Source organism: Aedes albopictus, chromosome 2 (genome assembly GCF_035046485.1).
Source record: "Aedes albopictus strain Foshan chromosome 2, AalbF5, whole genome shotgun sequence".
Lineage (NCBI taxonomy): Eukaryota > Metazoa > Arthropoda > Insecta > Diptera > Culicidae > Aedes > Aedes albopictus.
Genome location: NC_085137.1, coordinates 495,034,564 through 495,056,197, shown reverse-complemented (window position 1 = coordinate 495,056,197; position 21,634 = coordinate 495,034,564). Strand labels below are relative to the sequence as shown.

At 38.1% G+C, this 21,634-nt stretch overlaps 1 protein-coding gene across 4 annotated transcripts in view; it reads left to right on the top strand.

The window, feature by feature from the left end:
- Positions 1-21,634, top strand: part of LOC109423281 (uncharacterized) — a 217,129-nt gene that overhangs the window by 3,090 nt on the left and 192,405 nt on the right. For all 4 annotated transcript variants that reach the window (XM_062854288.1, XM_062854291.1, XM_062854287.1 and 1 more), the window contains exon 2: positions 16,571-17,076. The gene's annotated coding sequence lies outside the window, so the exon portion shown is untranslated. The remainder of the gene's footprint in view (positions 1-16,570; positions 17,077-21,634) is intronic.

Sequence of the window (21,634 nt, the reverse complement as noted above, 5' to 3'; positions counted from 1 at the left end):
GTAAAACAAATCAAATCCATGCATGCACATCAATTTTTGGCTTTTCAGAAAACCTGTTGAACAGTTAGCAAGAAACTAGTCTCAGACCATATTTGAGACAATATGTACAGTCTTGGAACCCGTTCCAGGTATCTCACAGGAAGTGGTAAAAACAGTAAATAATCAATGCAAGCGATAAATATGTGTAAGAGAACAAAATCTTGACAAAACTGATGCAGGTTCATAAAATCACATCTTCTCATATTCCTGAGGTGTAAATATACAGTAGAATGGGAATTGTATGAAAAAATTGAAATTTAATCGCATCAACCTCGAGCAAAGTTTTTCAATCCCCTTTTGTGTCTAAAATTGCTGCGCAAAATTTTGATCCGACTGATTGCTCCTCGCGCTCTGTGATAAGGTTCTAATTTGAATTGGATTCAGCACAAAAAATTTCACTTGCTTCCATTTTTTTGGTAAAATTTTTTGAATCTAGTATCCAATGATAATAAAATGTAGCCTGAAGTGTGCAGGAAAAAGTTTATCGAAGACTGTAAAGTGATTTTTGGTTGTGAAATAAATTATATTTAAGCTTGTTATTATCGTCTTGGTATTGGTCTTGGTCTTCTGTAATAGTAAAGGTGGTCACGCATTCAACTAAGAGGTCTGATATTTTTCAGCTCTGCCTAAAAATTGAACATAACACCGGAAATATGTGCCATCAGTAAGTTTCCCAACTCGATGATGGCTTGGATAAAATTCTTGCTTTTATAAATAAAGTATTCACAGGATTCAGGTTGTTTACGTCGACGGAAAGATCATGAGTACATATTCGACGAGAAAGGCACTATCACCACTAGGTGGATTAATCCGAGTTTTTTTTAATAATCGTTTTATTTTCCTAATTTGTTTTGGGATATCCTTTCTCTTTCTTTCGTTTCAAACCTTTGAATCCAGTACAGACTTTGGTCCGTATAATTTGTATTGTATTTCACCATAATTATACATATTCACTTTGGCCAGGCAAACCCCTTCATCTTCTCCCGTAGAACAATACGTAGTTTATGAACGGCCTCTCACCAGTTGAATCATATAAGATGCGCAAAACTACTATATATGTGCAAAAGTGGCCATATGCGTACTCCACACGACTTTTCTCAACTTTTTATAACCTCTATTAAGATGCCTCCGCACGCTGTCCCAAAAAAATCGATGTTCGAAAAGTCAAAGTGCTTAACCCTTAAATGAAAGATATGCATATTTGAAGCATTTTTGTAAAACATTCCGATTTTCCCTTTTTCAAGAAAATACTCGAAAAAAACATTTTTTCGTAATATTTTTTCAACTTCTGTTTTTTCCATTGTTTGTATTTTTCTAGGCATCTCTAGACATTCCTGAAGGGTATTAGTTTTTGAAATATTGCGTTAATATTGACGGCAGAACTGTTTTTGTGCTGATAAAACGGCTATTTTTTTAAGAATTTTACAACAAAATTTGATAAAAAAATACATATACAATTTTTTAATTTCATCCATGAAAGTTTTATCTGATAGTACTATTTATATGCGCAATTTCTTTTAAAAAATTAAAAATATCTTGTCTAGAAGCTGAGATATTACGCTTTTAGTGAATGAACAATATTTCAAATATCTGCAAAACTTTGAAAATTTGGAATATTATATGGTCTTTGTGTCACTCTAATCGTAAATTTTAGACTTGTAATCACTTTCAAATCACGACATAGCAAACCCAGAACTTTCCACAGTCTTGTGAATTCAATTTTTAAGCTCTGGCAAAACACAACACTTCAGATAAATCAGTGAGTGTCAAGGTAAAGGCACACTCGTCAAATTTAATAATATGTTATGGAACTCGGCAACGGTGGTGCATAGTTATTCGGACAAACGCCGATTCTCATACGAAATCGCCAATTTAGAGATGCTATAACTATATTTCCATTGATGAATTGAACTCAAATTTTGACACGATGCAGAATTTTGCGTATAAGCAATACAAAACATTTCTGATCACATGTCTTGGCGTGAAAAAAGAAAAAAAAATGTGCAAAACTGATCGGACAGCCTCACACGTTTAAATCAAAGGACTGCCAATGTCCGATCACTTTTACACATTTTGGTTGCCCTATCACGCGCAAGCCTGTAATCAGACACGATTTGTATTTCGTAGATGCAAAATTCAGCATATTTGTAGTTTCGTTGTCAAAATATTGGCTCAAAAAAAAAAGTTCTGCAAAAATTTGAAATACTGTTCATTCACTAAAAGCGTAATATCTCAGCTTGCAGACAAGCATTTTAGATATTTTTTTTTTAGAGACATGAGGCATATAAATCGTACTATCAGATAAAACTTTCATGGTTGAAAATAAAAAATTGTACATGTATTTTTATATCAAATTTTAATGAAAAATTCCCAAAAACAAATAGTACGTTTATCAGCACAAAAACAGTTCTGCCGTCAATATAAACACAATATTTCAAAAACTAATACCATTCAATACCTAGAAGTCCGTAGAAAAATTCAAAAATATTGAAAAAAATCAGAAGATGAAAAAATATTACGAAAAAGTGATTTTTTTGAGAATTTTCTTGAAAAAGGGTAATTTTTCAATAATTGCCCAGGCGAACCTTTAAATGATTTATAAGAAAATCGAAATATTCTACAAAAATGCTTCAAATATGCATATCTTTTATTTAAGAGTTGAGCACTTTGACTTTTCGAACATTGATTTTTTTTGGGACAGTCTACTAGACCTGTGCGCCGCCGCCGCCGACACTTTTTGTCCCACGCCGACGCCGACCGAGGTATCGGCGGCGCGCCATACGCCGCTGTTTGTCACGCCGCCGATTTTCATTTTTCGCGCCGGTGATCAGTGCACGAACAAAATAAAGTTTACAGTAAGTTGAGATAAAAAAAATCTCACGATCACTATCATAAATGATTGACTACAATAATTGATTTCTCAACTCTTAGGACTTTTGTTTTCATTTTTCATTAGATTGTATTAATTATTCCTCATTCATATCTCTCCAGAAGTTTCTTCAGAAATCTTTCAGAAGATTCAGTGATGCCTTCACCTGGGATTCCTCCAGAACATTCTTCCAGGAATGCTTCCAGGAGTTTCATCATTCTTTTTTTTTCAGTAGATCTCTCAGGAAGATCTCCGCAGGGAAAACTCCAGGAGTTCTTTCAAAAATTCTTTCGGGAGAATTCAGGGATGCCTCCTAGAGATAAATCAGAGATTCATCCAGAAAATCCTTCAGGGATTCTCATAGTAGGTCTTTCCGAGATTAGTCTGAGAGTTTCTATCTACATGGATTCCTTCTGAAGTTCCTTCAAGAATTCATACAGAAGTTTCTTCAGGAGTCCAGGAGTTTCCTCAGCGATTCCTGCAGGATATCTTTCAGAAATTCCTCTAGAATTCCAACAAGGGATTCCTTCTAGCATCCCTCCTGGGATATGTTCAAAAATCCCTCCTGTAATTTCTTCGGGGATTCCTCTTGGAATTATTTCGGGATGCCTCATGGACATTTTTAAGAGATTCTTTCAGGAGTTCTTTCAAGGATTGCTCCAGAAATTCCTTCGGTTATCTCTTCAAGAGTTCGCTAAGGGATCTCCCCAATAGCTCCAGGAGGATTCAGGGATACCTAAGGGTGTTCATTAGGAGTTCCTTCGGAAGTTCCCAGAGGTATTTTAACAGGACTTCGTTCAGGAATCCTTCCAGAAGTCCTTCTAAAGAATCTTCAGGACGATTTATAAATGCCACCTGGAGATACATCAAGAATCCCGTGAGAAGTTTTTACAGGAATTCTTGCACGAGGACTTTAGAAATTAGTCCAGGCGTTCTTGCAGGGATGCCATCTGAAATTCCTTTAGAAATTCCTACAGGAGTTCTTACAGAAATTAGTCCAGGAGTTCCATCAGAGATTCCTCCAGGAGTTGCGGAGATTCTTGCAGATGTTCCTTCAGAAATTCCTCCTGATTTTTTATGGATTCCTACAGAGGTTCTTTCAGAAATCTCTACGGAAGTTCCTTCAGAGAATCCTATAGGAAGATCCAAGGATACCTCCAGGAGAATTCAGGGATTCCCCCAGAAGTTTATTCAAGGATTTTTATAGGGTAAAACTTTAGACTTTGCCCACCCCCCAAAATCCTGCTCTAATCTTCGCCACTTCATACATAAAAAATGGAGTTTGTATGGAGGGGGCGAAGACTAGAACAGTGGCGAAGTCTAGTGCTTCCATCCCATAAGAGTTCCTTCAAAGATTTCTTCAGGATATCCTTAGGGGATTCCTTGAGAAGTTCCTTTAGGGATTCTTCCAGAAGTTAATCCAGGGATAGCTCCTGGGGTTCTTTCAGATTGTAGATTGAGATCGAGATTTTTCCAGGAAGACTCACGGATGCCTTCAAGAGTTACGTCAGAGATTTCTGCAGAAAATCATTCAGGAATTCCTTCAGGGAATCTTGAGGGAGTTCCTTCAATATTTTTTTTAGGATTATGTATAATCAGGCATATCTCCAGGATATTCTTGATGGATCTTTCATGGAGTTTCTACAAGAATTCCTCAAGGATTTCCTTCTGGAATTCTTCCAGGATTTTTTTTAGATAATACCTCCTGCAAATCCTTTCCCCTACCCGGAAATATCAGCTGAAAATTCTTCAAGGATTCCGCCTGGAAATACTTTGGATATTCCTACCGGGCTACCGGAATACCTTCGTGCATTTCCCTGAAATCCCTGCAGGGATATCTCTTGTAATTTCTTCGCGGATTCCTCCTAGACTTCCTTCAGGGGCTCCCTTGGACTTCCTTCGAGGATTCCTCCTGGAATTTCTTCGGGAACTTTTCTTGGAATTTTTTCGTAGATTCCTCCTAAAATGCCTTTGTGAATTTTTCCTGGAACTTCTTTGGTGATTTCTCTTAGAATTCTTCGGAGATCACTCCTGGAATCACTTCGGGGATTTCTCTTATAATTCCTTGTCGGCGAACACTCAAAAGGTCAAGATGGATTAGTTTGCAGCGATCCACGTTACTCGGAAGATTGACGGGGTCATTCCACTGGAGATTACGTAGAGCACACCGAATAAATTTACGCTGGACACTTTCTCTTTCTCCGTATTCCATTCTGGTAGAACGGGGCCCAAACTACAGCTGAATACTCCAAGGTCGAACGTATTTAGGCGCAGTAGAATGCTTTAGGGCAGTAGATATCTCAAAATGTTTTGCCAAAGCGAAAAATGAATCCCAATTGCGATGATGCCTTCGATACTATATACGATACGTGTTCCTTGTATGTCAATTTAGGACCTAGGATGACTCCTAGATCCTTAACTGAGTTTTCTCGCTGAACTGAGAGGAGGTTTCAGAGGGATTTTAGTGAACCTCGCAGGCTCCCAGGTAATTTTCACGCTTTACTTCCCTTCCGAAGGAAAGACTCACATTTTGCGAGTTTGTCGGGAGTGGGATTCGATCCTAGGTCCTCGGCGTAATAGTCAAGTGTTCTAACCATCACAATAGGTCCACTCCCCCATTCACGGGAGTTTTAGGAATGTTCAGGGCGATGTCAGCGGCGTTTCAAAGCGCTTCAATAGCCTTATACAATACGAATGTTCTTGCCATTTGATGAAGTAGTTTCCGAGTCTATGAAGAATCGACAGACAGACACTTACTTTCCAAGGGTTTTTTCACAAACAGAGCTAATCCGTCTGAAAAATTTTCGCTGCAAGAGAAATAAACACGGTTGTCTTCAATACTATTAATATTGCAAGGAAAGCAATTGACAGCGATAATGACAAAATATATAGGAGTAATGAAAAAATAGAGCACTTATTCACTTCAAATCCTCCTAAGAGCTCGATAAATGATGACTTGAAGGAATGTTTCATTTACTACCTAGAAATTGGTACCGTAAACCGGGGTCAAATTGATCTTAGGGCCGAAATTGATCAAACTTTTTTTTTCGTTTAATTTATCATAATTTAAGTAGTTTCCTTGCAAGTATCGTTCTGTTGTAATCTGACATCTTTTTGAAGTATGCTTTATCTAGCGGAAAACGTTTGATCAATTCCGACCCGTACATCAATTTGACCCCGGTTTACAGTACCTTTCAGATAAATAGACATTTGGCAACAAACGTCGTCATTGGCGACTTTTTACTTACACATCTTTTTTTTTTCTTGAATATATCTGAAACTAAACTGATTTTTATGAAACATTTTATCGGACGATCCCCAGCATTTCGAACAATATCAGAAAATAATTTCAATTTAAACCACCGTTGATTGAATTGCTGCATGGGAAAAATCGTTATCGGATTCATGACTTGTAGTCATAAATTAATAATCCTTACCACTTTATGATATCATGACTACAAGTCATGATATAATGACTACAACCCAAGTAACAATTTCTATGCCTTCTGCTCATAGACAATATTTATCAAGGCTTTGTCATAGATTGTCATGGTGTTTTCGGTTTGTTTACATTTTTGACGACTGTCGGTCAAGTGAAGAGTTCATAAGAGCATTCAGTCTGAACCCGCACTTCCTTAAAACTCAACAGTATTTGTGTAGCGCATATAAATATGCGTTATGAATGAGTAGATGTTAGCTAGTCATTGCCTCGTATTCATAAAGAACAACAACTCTAAAACATGCTCCTTTTATACTAACTGACCTTAATCCAGGAGGATTTGACTTGACGACATCCATATTTTTCATCACGATGATCAATCCCTGCTTGCAAAGTGTGTGCGCCGTTGATGTTTGAATTCATGGTTTTGCAAGTGGAATCAAAATTGTTTTTTTAATATGCCAAAAACCGAAAAATGACGTGACGTCCCGCCTATTTTAGGAATAGTTCATTGTATTACACCGGCAAACTTTTTTGGCATGGATTTTTTTTTTGCCATAGCATCAGGGTTTTCCCCGTTAAAATTTGCCAATAAGCATTTGTTATGCTGGAGGGAGCGAAGGAGGTTTGTCTCCATGTTTTTGTTTTCAAATGAGTGTAGACTTAGCTTTAAGTTAAATTACATAAAATAAAAAACTAAAAAAAAGTCTTTTCAAAACCTTAAAATAAAAACTTTTCAGCAGCATTGCAAGTTCTTATGACACACGGAGACAAACTTCGTTCATTTGAAACAAAAATATTCATGTTTTTTCGGTAAACTGATAAAATGTTTGAAACTAAAATTTTAACGTTTAATACAAACTCAATTACATATTGATTTCTTTTAAACCCCTTGTGGGAACCCTCGTTCCACCGTCGAGAACATAAACAAAGCTCACAAGTTCACAAGCTGCAAGATCGAAGAAGATTTCCTCCTGCAAAAAATGTTAAGTTTCCCGAAAGGCAAGGTTGCGACCATTCATTTGCAAAGATTTACATTCATTTGCTATTATCTCAGTTCAGAAGTATGCTATTGAAAAACAATGTATGGATGAATTTAACCTTGTAGTTTTATCTGAAAGTTTGCCGAATAACATTGGGGTCACAAACGTATACCAAAGTCGTGAGCGAGCTGTGAAGGCAACTCTTCACGCGGTGAATGCAAATTTCATTCACGCTGTGGAAAGTTGCCTTCACAGCTCGCTCACGCCTTTGGTATGCGTGTGCGACCCCAATGTTATTCGGCAATCTTTCAGATAAAACTACAAGGTTAAATTCATCCATACATTGTTTTTCGATAGCATGCTTCTGAACTGAGATAATAGCAAATGAATGTAAATCTTTGCAAATGAATGGTCGCAACCTTGCCGAAAGGTTTTCACGGATTTCTATTGAGTCGGGAGCGAATGTGGCCTACATGATGTTTAAATTGGAAGTGCCACGCAGGAGGTGAGTTTTCCCGTTGAAGGGAAAGAATTTGTAAATGAAATGAGTAAAGAAATATTTCAGCGGGGCCGACCTGCCACACAAAACAAAAACTTTTGCATTTACATATTTCTAACATAACCTGACAGAAATGAATTAAAAATGCATGTTTGATTCAAACATGGATTGCATTTGCTTCAAATCTGACGTTTGATTTGTTTCAAACAGTTCACGGTGTGCCAGAAACCGTTATTAGCAAATAAAAATGTCCACCCAAACGGCACCCGGCATTCGAAAGATATACTATTCTAGTATCTCCTCTGAAAATTTGAAAATGTTTCATAGAGGGAAACTGAAGTTTGTGTTATTTGAAGATTTTGAGCCATTTCTGTAGGATTTTCTTAGGGGCTGTCCATTAATTACGTAAGGAATTTTTTGCGATTTTCCGACACCCCCTCCCCCCCCTTGTAAGATTTTTTGTATGGAAAGCTAAATATTTTTGTATGGCGCGTAAGATTTCTCAAACCCCCCCTCCCCCTGTAAACCCTTACGTAATTAATGGACAGCCCCTTATATGAGTAAATATGCATGCACGGTGTGCCTGATACTGCTATTAACAAATAAAAATGTACTTCAAACTAACACCCGGCATTCGAAAGATACCCTATTCTGGTATCTCCTCCGAAAATTTCAAAATGGTTTACCGAGGGAAATCAAAGTTTTTACTATTTGAAGATTTTCCTCTATTTTCATAGAATTAGCTCATATGGGAATATTGTCATACGGTGCTCTTCATATCATAAACAAATAATAACGCTGCTCAAAAAAATTAAAAAACTTCGTATTATGAGATGAGAAAAAAAGAACAGGGTTTTGGAACCCTAGAAGTGTCATAGTGAAAGAATTTTCGAAAAATATTGGAACGGGACTTCACAGTTCAAGACCGAAGTTTGAATTGAGAACATGGTGTGTTCAATTGATATACGCATTAGGGTTTCTAGAGTCTCAAACCCTTATTATTTTTTTCTGAACGGTGTAATGAGTTTCACAAATTCAAAAAGTACAATATTCAAGCAACTCCTCTGAAAATTTGACAAAATTTCATTTAGAGGAATGTCAATTACCGTGGTTTGAGAATCTAATTAATATTCCTTAGTTCTACCTGCTACTCGAATACAATTAAAAATGTGGCACGCCGTGAGTGTTGATTACATAATCTTTCTAAGAGTTTGGCACTCGTTATTTTTTGCCTTTCTCGTATACTAAGTGTACTGGAAAGGCTATATGTTCACTCCAAAAATGACTTTTTGATAGAAGGCCCGGAGGGTCGAGTCACATATACCAATCGACTCAGCTTGATGAATTGAGCTGATGTCTGTGTGTGTGTGTATGTGTGTATGTGTGTGTGTATGTGTGTGTACAAATACACTCACATCGCTTTTTGGCAGTAAACCTCAACCGATTTTAATGAGCGATGGTTCATTCGACGCGGAATCTGGTTCCATTGTTTCCTATTGAAAATGGTTCGGATCGGTCCAGCCGTTCCGGAGTTATGGCCATATAGGTTTCCGGACCGGTACCCCTGGAAGGCGCAAGACATGAAAATGCAACAAACCCATGCATGCGACCCATCAAACCACGTTATTTTCGATTATCTGATGAAAGGTAAGCAGGAAAATACTCTCAGACTATATCTGAACCGGTAGTGTTCCGGAACCAGTTCTGGGTGTCCCGCCGGAAGTGGCCAAATATAAAATTGAACATAACCCATTCATGCGACACATCAAGCAGCGGCATTTTCGGTAACCTTATGAACAGTTAGCAGGAAAGTAGTGTCAGACCATATCTGATCCGGTTGTCTCGACGGAAATGGCCAAACATAAAAGTGAATCAAACCCATTCATACGACACATTAAATCGCGAACCAAACCCATACATAAGACACATTATAACCTAATGAAAGGTTAGCAAGAAACTAGTCTCCGACCATATCTAGCCGGTAGTATTCCGGAACCGGTTTCGGATGTCCCGTCGGAAGTGTCCGAATATAATAGTGAACCAAGCCAATGCATGCGAAACGTCAAAAAGCGGCTTTTCCGATAACCTGATGAATGGTTAGCAAGAAAAAAGTCTCAGACCATATCAGATCCGGTCTTGTTCCGGAACCGTTACCGGGTGTCCCACCGGAAATGGCCTTATATAAAAGAGAACCAATCCCATGTATGCGATACAACAAATAACGGCTTGATGACTGGTTATCAAGGAAGTAGGCTAAGACCACACGAAAAAAAAAATCCTTTATGAATTTATTTTAAAATGTTATACATTTTTGCCATTTCGTTTGCCTAATGAAGCTTATCTGAGCGTGTAATATAAGGCATAGCATACGATAAATGAAACGTATAAGTTTAACTTATGAAATTCATTCGCTATTTGTAATAGTTGATATAAGACTTGCTCAATGGAATGTATGAATCAGTCCTAATAAAATTTATTACTGTATATTTTGATTACGGATTCTTATTTTTTTTCCTTTTTTTCTACTTTTTCATAAACAATAAAGTCCTGAAAACAATATACATGATATATTTGCTCATAAAATCGGAATAATTTACAATACATGGACACGAAACCATGAATGCTTATTATTTCCAGCCAAGATCTTAGTACCGGTAGCGAATGGAACCGCCCTTTGCCTGCCGGAGCCTCAGGGAGTATAGGAGCTAGCCGGAGTATCCGTTCCGGTAGCTAACAAGCGGCATTCTCAGAAAACCGGAGGGCCGAGGACCGGCTGTACCAGCCGAGATCTCCGTTCCGGCAATAAATACGTAGGTGTCACCGCCCTCTGCTAGCCAGGGTTTCGAGAAGCTTCGAAGCAATCAGGTTCCGGCTGTGAGACTTGTCACTCCACTACCGACGAAACTCCACTCCAATACAGTTTACTCTGCTGAAAGTGAAGTTGAAAAATGCTAAATGAGTTGTAGCATAGGGGGATTAGGGGCATAATGGACACCCTAAGCAAATGAGTACGTTAGGCCTGTATAACAGAGTAAAACTTACAATTTTATCAGTTGACTTACAACTTTAACTTGTTTCCTACGTCTTTCAATCATTTACAGCTGGTAAAATGTCTTTATTGTGAAGAAATAGTGAATTGTAAACCGTGTGTTTTGCAGGGCTGGCAGGAAATGTACGGAGCGAAACGGACACCCATCGGGGCATAATGGACACCCCTGCATATTTTATACTAATTCTTTGGTTACTTCGACCAGTTAAGTAATTTGCCTACGAAGATCAACACCACAGACGTCCATCTTGGACGAGTTTACATAACATCAAAGTTAATTAATTAAACTTTAGGCTAAAATAATCGGATTGATTTTTTCCAAACTCTTTAAAACGCCTAACAGTATGCAATGCGCGTACATCCATTCGTAATTGCCAGTGTTCATTTCGCCCCGAATCGACTACAACATTAAAATTGCTATTTTAAGTAAATTCTGATCAAAAATAAAATACTTTATTAATTGCTAAGCCTTCGTATATATGTAGATAAGGTAACAATTCACTTGTTTTTATGATGGACACACTCCAAAACTCGTAATACCTTATTTGATGCTGCTTCGAAGTTATAAGAATTTTACCATATGAAAAACATATTCAAATTTCAATGATGTTTTGGTTATTTAGGAGCATGGTAAATGGTAAATGGTACTTTTGAAAAATAGAACCACGACTTGTTCCTTTACACTTATGCATTAAAAGTTTTCCATAAAAGTCAACGGTTTTGGCAAAAACAGGGGTGTCCATTTCGCCCCGGGTGTCCATTATGCCCCTAATCCCCCTATATAAACAAATAAGTAGTTATAACACTTACCGTGCAGTTATGCAATATTTTCAGCAGAAATTCTCTATTTCAGGAAGGCTTCCGCAAAAACAAACTATAGCGCCGTGCTGTTTCGAGAAGGTGAAAACTTGCAAAACAAAACCGTATTAAATTTATTAGTTAAAACTTATACTTCCCTAGCCATAACACAAAACTTATACTTGGTATAAGGCAATGTTATAGCTATTATTACGTTCTTGTATGAACAAAATAAGTTGATCTTATAAAAAAAATTCGGACGTATCTGATAAAAAACATTGATCGATACTTATAAAAACAATAATTAAATTATTTTTCGTGTATGGAAGAGAACAAAATCATGACCAAAGCAATCTAATCAAATCACATCATTTCAAATTCTTGCGGTGTTAATATAAAGTAGGATAGATCCACGTGTTATGGGAAAATTATAATTTGATCGCATCAACACTAAATAAAGTTTTTCCAATCTCCTTTTACGTCTAAAATTACTGTGCACAATTTGGGTTCGTAAGAAGCTCAAATTTTACATGAATCGTATTAATCGTATAAGTGTTCTCAAGATCGGCTAATGTCGACGTAAAGATCATGAATACATATTCGACGAGAAAGGCACTATCACCACTAGGTGGATCAATCTGGGTTTTTTTGTTTTTAAGCACGTTGTATGTTGGTATCTTATCGGTGAATTTGAAAACGTTTCATGGTGTAACAAGAGTTAAAGTGAATCAACAGCCGAAGGTTTTGGTATTCCTAGGAAGCTTTGTAAATCGTTGAAATAATGTTTAAGATATTGAAACTTTTGAAGTAAACCTAAATTCTAATTGTTTTACTAGCCAGCTTTTATACGTCACGTTACTAACGTGTTTTCCGTGAATTTAGAAATATTTTATTTAAATGATCATCATTAACAACAATTTTAAGCTTTAATTTCAATTTCATTGGAGATATGCATACTATCGCTTTGTCTATAAACACGTTAAAAACACCTACTGAGTTTTGTAACAGTGTCGAAAAAAATGTGATATATAATCAAAGTTTTAGATGAGTTACAAAATAAATATATTCATTGTGAGGAATGATTAACATGAGAAATTGAAATAATATTCTATGAAGTTACTACATTTTCAATATACTTTATCATATCATATATTTTCAAACCACTGTAATTTGCGATCGTTTCTTTGAATTGTTGTCAAATTTACAGAGAAGTTGTTTGAATATTGTATCTTTGGAATGGTGTTTGTGAAACTTATTAGTATTTGTTTATGATTTGAAACTCGGTAGCTCACCGGATCGGAATCAACAGGGTCGGTGAATGGCTTATCTTCCCCATACGTACATACAAACATGAATGAAACTCAACTTTAAATAGGAACACAGACGGAAGGGAACTCTCGGCCACAGATGTCTAGTGTCGGAGTTAGGGTGACTGAATTTAGCATTAGGGACTACACACTAAACACAACCTAATATCTTGAAAGGCGAGGCATGGACGGTTCCTTTCTGAACCCGGGAGAAACGATACTAAGAAAAATGGTGAAAATCCAATAATTAGGGATTGCTCTTCCTAAATAACTCAACTCGCTACCACTGAAGCTTTCTAGTTTACACAGGGTTTATTGTGGGAACGTCACATAATGGGTACTTATCTGTACAGCATGCATGCAGGTGATCCGGATCCAGATCCTTGGTAGCGATGGTAGCAATAATGGTGAGGCTTGGTCGTTGAAGGGTAGCGTTGGGTTTCGGGCTTAGCTTCGGGTTCCACCGTCGGATCGCCGAGGGATTCGTACCCAGTGGTTGGCTTTCCATTGGATGGGTTTTTCCACGGTTAATTCTGGTCGGGCTTGTTCTGAACAGAGGGGGGGGGTTGCGTTGATTCACTCCCGGTCCACGAACTGCTCAGAAGATCAAGATGGCGCCTGGGCTTCGGCTCCTTGAGGGTGCAATACAATGGCAATGGATGATGCCCTTCGACTGATCTAATCGACCTATCCGATCAGCCGGCCATGTAGCACGTCGAATGGCCCTACTTTTGCCGATGACGCCTATCACATCTAGAGCACTTGAAGAAAAGTACACAAGAAAAAGGTCCTTCGGGGACCTATTCACCGTTGGTTAGTACCCGTGACGTCCCAAACCTAACCTCAACTTCCTCGCTTAACGGTTTCTTATATAATTACCTTTTTCTTTGTTTAACACTTAGTCAGGTTCTACTATTGGTGTATTTTCTGCTGGCATGTAAACGATTAACGTAGTTTTAATGGAAACTATACATTTAGAAATTAAACAACACAAAATTAATTAAACTTTCACCAAAAAACGGTAGACTATCTTTTATCTCAACTTATTAGAATTAGCCACGCGCGCACTCTACTCCTTTCAAGAAGTGGTTTTTAAGAGGAGATTTTGTGTCAAAGCCGGGGCTTTTATAAGAGTAACTCTTTTGTTACAACTTACTATAGTCAAATTCATTTTTTAATGCGAAACTCTTACCCTAATGTCCAAATCTACACCAGTGCCATCTGTTTGTGAGATTTCATACGCGAAACTGGGTAGTTTTTTACCCAAGCTCAAACTACTCATGTTTCGTTTGTCATGCTGTCCGGTACGAAAGGAAGTGGAACAGACTCAATCTCCGGCAGGCCATCAACGAGTGAGTGCCATCTGCTCCAATGTATATACCTTTTCAGGGATGTATTCGGGAAGGGAATGGATATAGGACTTGTGGTGGAACCGAACGGTTACAGATTTTAAAAGCCAATGAAACATCATATGACAATATTACCATATATGAGCTAATTCTATGAAAATAGAGGAAAATCTTCAAACAGTAAAAACTATCGTTTCTCTCGATGAAACATTTTCAAATTTTCGGAGGTGATTCTAAAATAGTATATCTTTCGAATGCCGGGTGACAATATGGTGTATATTTTTATTTGTTAATAGTGATTCCAGGCACACCGTGCGCGCATATTTACTCATATAAGAAAATTCTATAGATATGGCTCAAAATCTTCAAATCATAAAAATTTTAGTTTCCCTCGATGAAACATTTTCAAATTTTCAGAGGAGATTCTAGAATAGTATATCTTTCGAATGCCGGATACCATTTGGGTGGACATTTTTATTTGTTAATAACGGTTTTTGGCACACCGTGAGTTGTATTTTTGTGGCCTGACAATTTGTTTGATTTTACCTCAAATATTTTTGATTCTACCATATTTTTCTGCGTACATGTGTTTTTGCATTCCTTACAACATGCTTATCATGGTTATCTATGTAACAGGGAGGCCATGATAAGGTTGTCACGATCCTTCATGGGGTACCGTGATCAGTGCCGATCGACGCTAGTCAGGAATCTTCTACTGAGCCTACTTTCCACCAGCTAAGGTGGCGAGTTTTGAACGTACTAGGAGGCCTGCCACGGTTTTAACGGAACGGGAGCTAGCGTACCATTAGCCCACCTGCCGTTTCAGAGTTGTGTCACCCATTCTTACTAAGGAGATGAAATAGTACGAATACCAGCTCCTTAGCGCCGTGTTGATTGTGTCCTTGGGCGTGTCCTAATCCTTGCAGCCGGAATACCGTAATTAGGGCCTTACTGGTATCGGTCCTAATGTGCTCAGCGGCACGCCTTCTTTTGAGTCACCTGTTAGGTTAGGCGCTCGGTCACTTTTCCGCCGCCTGTTGTGTGTTGGGGGCAGAGAAAGTGCCACGCGTGTAAATCAAAGGGGAACCGCTGTCCGATCACTTTTGCACATTTTGAACGCCTTACCATGCCCAGACCCTTGCCCAGACCTGTGAACGAAAACATTTTGTACTTCGTATACGTAAAATTAAGCATATTAGTAGTTCCGTGCAAAAAATTGAGATCAATCCATCAAACCAAACCATAGTTACAATACCTCAGACTTGGCCATTTTGTATGAAAATCGGCGATTGTCCGATCAATTATGCACAACAGTGTATATACAGGGCGCGGCAGGAACAAATGCGAAAACTTCAAGACGCTATTACACGCTAATTATGGGATATATATGATTATTTTTCCATGACAGCGTATCAGTCAATGTCTATATTCTAGCACTACAAAATAAAAATAAAAATATTTGAGTTTCAACATGTGATAATGTAAGCCTAGGGCTAAAAATCTCGTTAATACAGATAAAAAAAATGGGTTTCTTGTTTCAATAATAACATTTATCACGGAAATACTATAGAGGGTATCTGATATACCCTCATAAGAGGTGTATGAAATCAAAGAAATGAAATCTTCTTAGACTATGCTTAATTGTGTTTTTCTTCTTTGATATGTACAAGGATTATCCTCGTGCTAAGTATCATCATAGCTTGACTGCATAATTGATTTCTCTTCCTTTATTTTTTTCTTTCGTAATTGATTGGCCGGGAAATCATCTTCACTTTTTGGTTTGTTGTTTTTCTCATCATTACTTAGTGTAAATCATCCTCCACCGGATCGCCCGCTGTTTGTATATTCCAGAACAATTCAAAGAAAAAGTCTGACGAGAAAACGATCACCGCCATTATGATACTTGAAGCGAGAATTATATTTTCTAAGCCTCGTCTCACAACAGTAAATGTTGTTTACTCAAGGTCCCGAATAATGCCAGCTATTATTTATGTTCAAATTAAGTCATTCAGCAACTCAATTTCAAACTTTTCTCTGTTGCCATTCTCTTCTACCCGGGACGTCGTCGTCGATGGTTGGGCAAAAGTGCAAAAATAACTGTGCGGTTCTCATGTGTGCGTATGGGGGCGTTTAGTGCACCGGGGAGCCACTCTTGCTAACGGCATACCTCCCAACTCAGCTCCCCTTCCGCTGGGGGATAGTCATCAACTTGCTTTCCTTCGTCATCCACCCACCCAGAGTGCTTCTCCACGCCGTCGTCATCCTGCAGTCCTTCGCTTGGAGTTTGGGCAATAAAATTACCTGACGGCGCCCGTGCAAAGCACCCCCCACCGAGAATAACGTAAACGGAAGTGAAGCAAGTGTGAACAATAGGTTTCGTGCTTCCTACCTCCGTCAAAGAGAAGAAAGAAAAGCGCAAAAAAAAAGTTCACAAAACATACAAAAAGTATAAAGTTCTTCCGTGGAATCACAGCGACCTTCCCCAAAATGCGTTAGTTAGTTGCCCATTCACCTGTGTGTCAACACAGCCTGAAGCCAGCCAGCGGAGAAGGGACGAATTCGTTATGAGAACAGCGCACAAAATCTTCTCCGATAAAATCCGAAAAGGAGATTAAACGATTCGTCGGCATCCACCCACACCCACACGCACAAACTCACACGCATACGTTATTCCCAGGAAAAAGATTGGAACTTTTGGGGTGACGAGACCACCGAGTCACCGTGTGTCACCGAGAATCGAACAGGTGAGTTTAATAGGACACGCAACACTGGACCTGGCTTGTTGAAGCCCGGTGGAATCGAGGGAATGGTGCTGGTAGGATATAATCTTGGTTGTTGATTCCCTGGTGGATTGGTTTTCCAGTCAGCCTGGGGTACGTGTTGTGTACTTTTTGGTACTAAATGTACCGTGGGTCGAGATCAAATATAGCTGTGATACAATTTACCGTGACGTTACAACATTTTGACGCCTTTTTGGTCAGATTTTCCACCATAACTCATAAATACGACTTCAATATTTTTGCATATTCGGATCCCTTGTAAAATTTGCAGTATATATGATCTATTGAACATTTAGCTTTCATTGGAAAAGTAAGTTAAAACTGAGAAATTATAGCGTGTCGTTACAACGTTGTAACGTCACGCTACTAATTCTCATTTTCAACAAGCTCGAGAAGAACATCCGAATATGCAAAAATATTTTAGGTTTACGGTCGTATTTATGAGCTATCTTGGAAAATCTGACCATGAAGGCGTCAAAACGTTGTAACGTCATGGTAGAATGTGTCCTGTAAGAAAACTCTCACAAGATCTTTCAGGAGCGCTTGATCTAAAACTTTTCAAAAATTATAGCCTAGCATTTGTGCATTTGACTACAGTTGGCACTCCTTTAGCCCGGTGCTATGCGCTTTAAATACACTATAACTTTCCAGCTAGATGTCTTCCAGCTAATTTGGTGTATTATTGTGAACACCTAATTTGTTTTGAGCTACACTCAAAAATCACCGATTGCCGCTTCGGTATACAGTCCCTTATGTTAATATCTTTTTCATGCTATTATTTCTACGATTTCTTCAAACTCGAAAGTTTACCCCATCATGCGGTAAGAGACTCACACAGGAACATGTGACGCAGCAGGATTTAGGCAAATCAAAAGATGACTCTGTCGGTCGATTGCGGTGAAGTAATCTGAACCCAAGGAAATGGAATTTCATCGTTACTTTTCGTATCTCTCCGGTGCCATCCAGAGGGTTCTAATAATAAAGTCTGATTTGGGATTTGTAATTCATGAAGGGATGATCTGGGGCAAAAGTTTTGTTTCAAGGCCGTTATCTTAGTTATATGTAGTTGTCTAACTGGAAAATATGCAATAAATCATAAGGATAGCTAGAACTTAGCATATTTGGCGAAAAATGTTCAATCAACACGATATTCTCCCATTTGAGTTACTCACCCTTAATATTAAACCTCTCTTGCGTGAGCAAACTCAAACGCAATTTCAAATTATCATACTCGAAATTTTTATACGAAATCACGGTCTCACGAGTCAAGCTGACATTTAATAATAAAAGTTTTAACTAACACAGATTAGTGATTAGTTGCATAGTTGATTTAAAACAACAACAAATTCGTTGAATTATGCATGTGCCAGTAGCTTGAAATCATAATCAGGATGTATGCCAAAAAAAAGTTAAGGTTAAGATGCTCAATTCCTAAATCATGCGTTTTAAAAATAAGGTCATTTTAGTACAATTTAAGAATTTTTGATCGATACAATCACTTCTATGTTTTATCCATGTGGTACACTGTGTTGTGTCGTTTCCAGATTCAGCCTCCATTTACTGCGGTCTTGAACAAACAGTGACATTTCATGATCAATAAGGTGGAAGACAAAAGATACTGACTGCAAGTGAAAGTCACGCTCGATGTTGTGCAGTTAATTTGTTGGAACAATCAAAGTGCGGAATGTGTTTAGTTTAAAGTACTTTTTATTAGTAACTAGCTGTCCCGGCAAACCTTGTATTGGAGCCACCCTAAAGATAAGTGCATAATTTTCTCTTAGTACTAAAATAAGCAACAATATCTATGTCATTTGTTCCAATGTTAATGTCATTAGAAATCAGTCTTCTTTGTCGCTAGCCTTCGGCTAGTGATTGAAACCGGACTCCGATCTGTACTCGGATAGGCCTTTAAATACTCTCTTTTCTTGTACCGACTTTTCGAACCCTCTAAGCAGAATACCCTCTTCGAATGAGTGTAATCAGTTTCGTACCTTTTAATTCCGCCCTATTCCGCCCGCCCTTTGACAGATAAATACGCGTATTTCGACTACCACTTGTAATCTTCCTCAGTGGATAACTGACACTGAGGAAGATTACAAGTGGTAGTCGAAATACGCGTATCTGTCAAAGGATAAGCAACATAGGGCGGAATTAAAAGGTAACACTATATGCAAGCCAGAAATCGAATCAGTCAAGAATAAACCGCAGAATAGAACACATCTCTGTAACGTTTTTCGTTCGCCCGCAATAAACTTCGTTCCATAGTAGTCAGTCCCCAGTAAAACGTGTCGTGTCGGTTAAGGGCAGTGAAAGAACAATCCACGCTCCGTTGGTCTCCCAAACTCCTCCGCGGTTACACCTTGTATTGCCCATTTTAAATGTGTTGGTGTAGTTTTTTTTTACAATTTTCTACCGCAATCAATATTATTGTGTTGTTTTTGAAATTCATCGCATCTCATGCATACTTTAGTCACAGTTTTTTTTTAATAAATTATGTAGTTGATTTTCCCAACTTTTTCTACATCTAAACATAGCCACCCTGAAGTCGAATTGAACCATGTAAAAATCATGCCGATCGTTCAACCATTTCATCGACTACAAAGAGTATGCAAAGTCAGTTGTATATATTATAATAGAACGTCGTGTATGTATAATAGAACAGAAATTCTATCACAACATGCTTTTTATTCGAGAAATACACAGTTTGTGTTTGAATTGCCCGAACAAATTTTATCTATGGTTTCATTTTTGTTAAGAGAAGGTCACCCTTTCATAACAGTGTAATGTGCAAGAATAGCCTATTTTTAAAAGAAGGAAAATCTAAGTTGAGCAGCTTGGTTACCAACCTTTACTCTTTATCAAGTGTTAACCTTGGCGTTTACAATTCGATCGCTAAATATACATACATCTTTGATGAAAAGAAATAAACATTTCGGATGTAATTTTTAGTAGTTTCGTCTGTTTTATGTGAATTGTGTCCCCTTGGAGAGGGGTCTCACACTATTTAAGAAACATTTCTTGCCTTTATAGACCTCCACATGCCAAAGGGAAAACTTGATTGATTCCCGAGTAATGAAGAAATGTCTGTTGTATGGGAGCTCTCCTTTCCAGAAGAGGCAGGGTTTTCACATAGACTTAACTTCAAGATAATTTTGTCAGGAATAAAACAGTTCGCTCCAACAGTTTATTCGCCTGTGTTTCGTAAAATGACTCATTCTTTATTATACCAACTAACATAACCTCATAATATTTGACAGTTCTCAGGTCATTTTGACAGAACTTACATGAGCAAGGTAAAGACAAAATATATCTTCTACTTGCCGACCTGGTTGCCGTCATCATTTTGCTCATGTTACATCCGTTAAATGACCTGGAACCGTCAAATATTTTAAAGGTATAGTTTCGAGGTGTAATAAAGAATATCGTATTCAAGATGGCGATATTTTCTTATTTATATATTTGAACGTCACATATCAACCTGAATGGAGTTCAGGTTTACAACTTCTCTGCACCAGGTTCGGTTTAGATCATGTTGGTCCTTTCAACCTACCTTGCTTTTGCGTTATTTAAAGGAATATAGGTATAAAATATTTTAAAGTTTAATCTTTTACTGATTTGCACCATTCTACAGAAATTCTTTTTTATGAAAGCTCAAAACATGCATAAGAAAATCCCTCATATCTTACCTAAACAAATTGAGTGAAGGATATAATTTTTCCATTGCTCTTTGAATTCTCAATGATATCCTACCAGAAGGTTTTGCAGGAGTTTTGCGAGGAATTTCTCTTTCAGGATTTTTTTCTGAGAGTTTTTTGTAGGACAAACTGTTCAAAGAATTGCTGGAAAAACTCCCAATTGAAGAATATAGAGTTCGTAGAGGCATCCCTGGGGAATCCTCCAGCATATCTCGTGAAATATTTTATTCAACTGATTCTGAATATCATTTCGCAAGCAACACAGTAATAAAGATTTTCGCATAGTTTGCTCTTCCGCTCAAGTCTTGTTATTGAACAGTTGTTCCCGTAGCTTGTTTGTTCAGTAAGGTTGTACGCCAAAGTTTTGTGAAGCTAGTTTATCGTTACACCCCCATTACCTAAGCTTTGCGTGAGCGATATAAACGAAAAGCGATTTTTCACAGCCCAGCGCGGACGACCCAACTCTGACGGCAGCTACGTTAAACCTTCGTATCAGTCTGTAACAATAGTGCAGCAGGTCGAACGCTCTTACGTCGCTTCATCGATCACTGCAATAAACCTCCGGGGGCGACAAAAGAATTAACGTGAATTTTCCAGCAATGATCACAAAATCCGTCCAGTGTTTTACAAATTCACTATGGCCGCTTCCACGACCTGACACTATCCACCCCTGGTATTCAGCCCCTAACCAATGAGTGCAGCCGATCTATTGCAGGGAAGTGATCATCGGTGAGGCAAAGCCGCAAAGCAGCAAACCATACCCCAAGCACACCTCCGCCATTCGACATGCGTATGCAATAAAATGTTCAATGTTGTTACCGGGATGC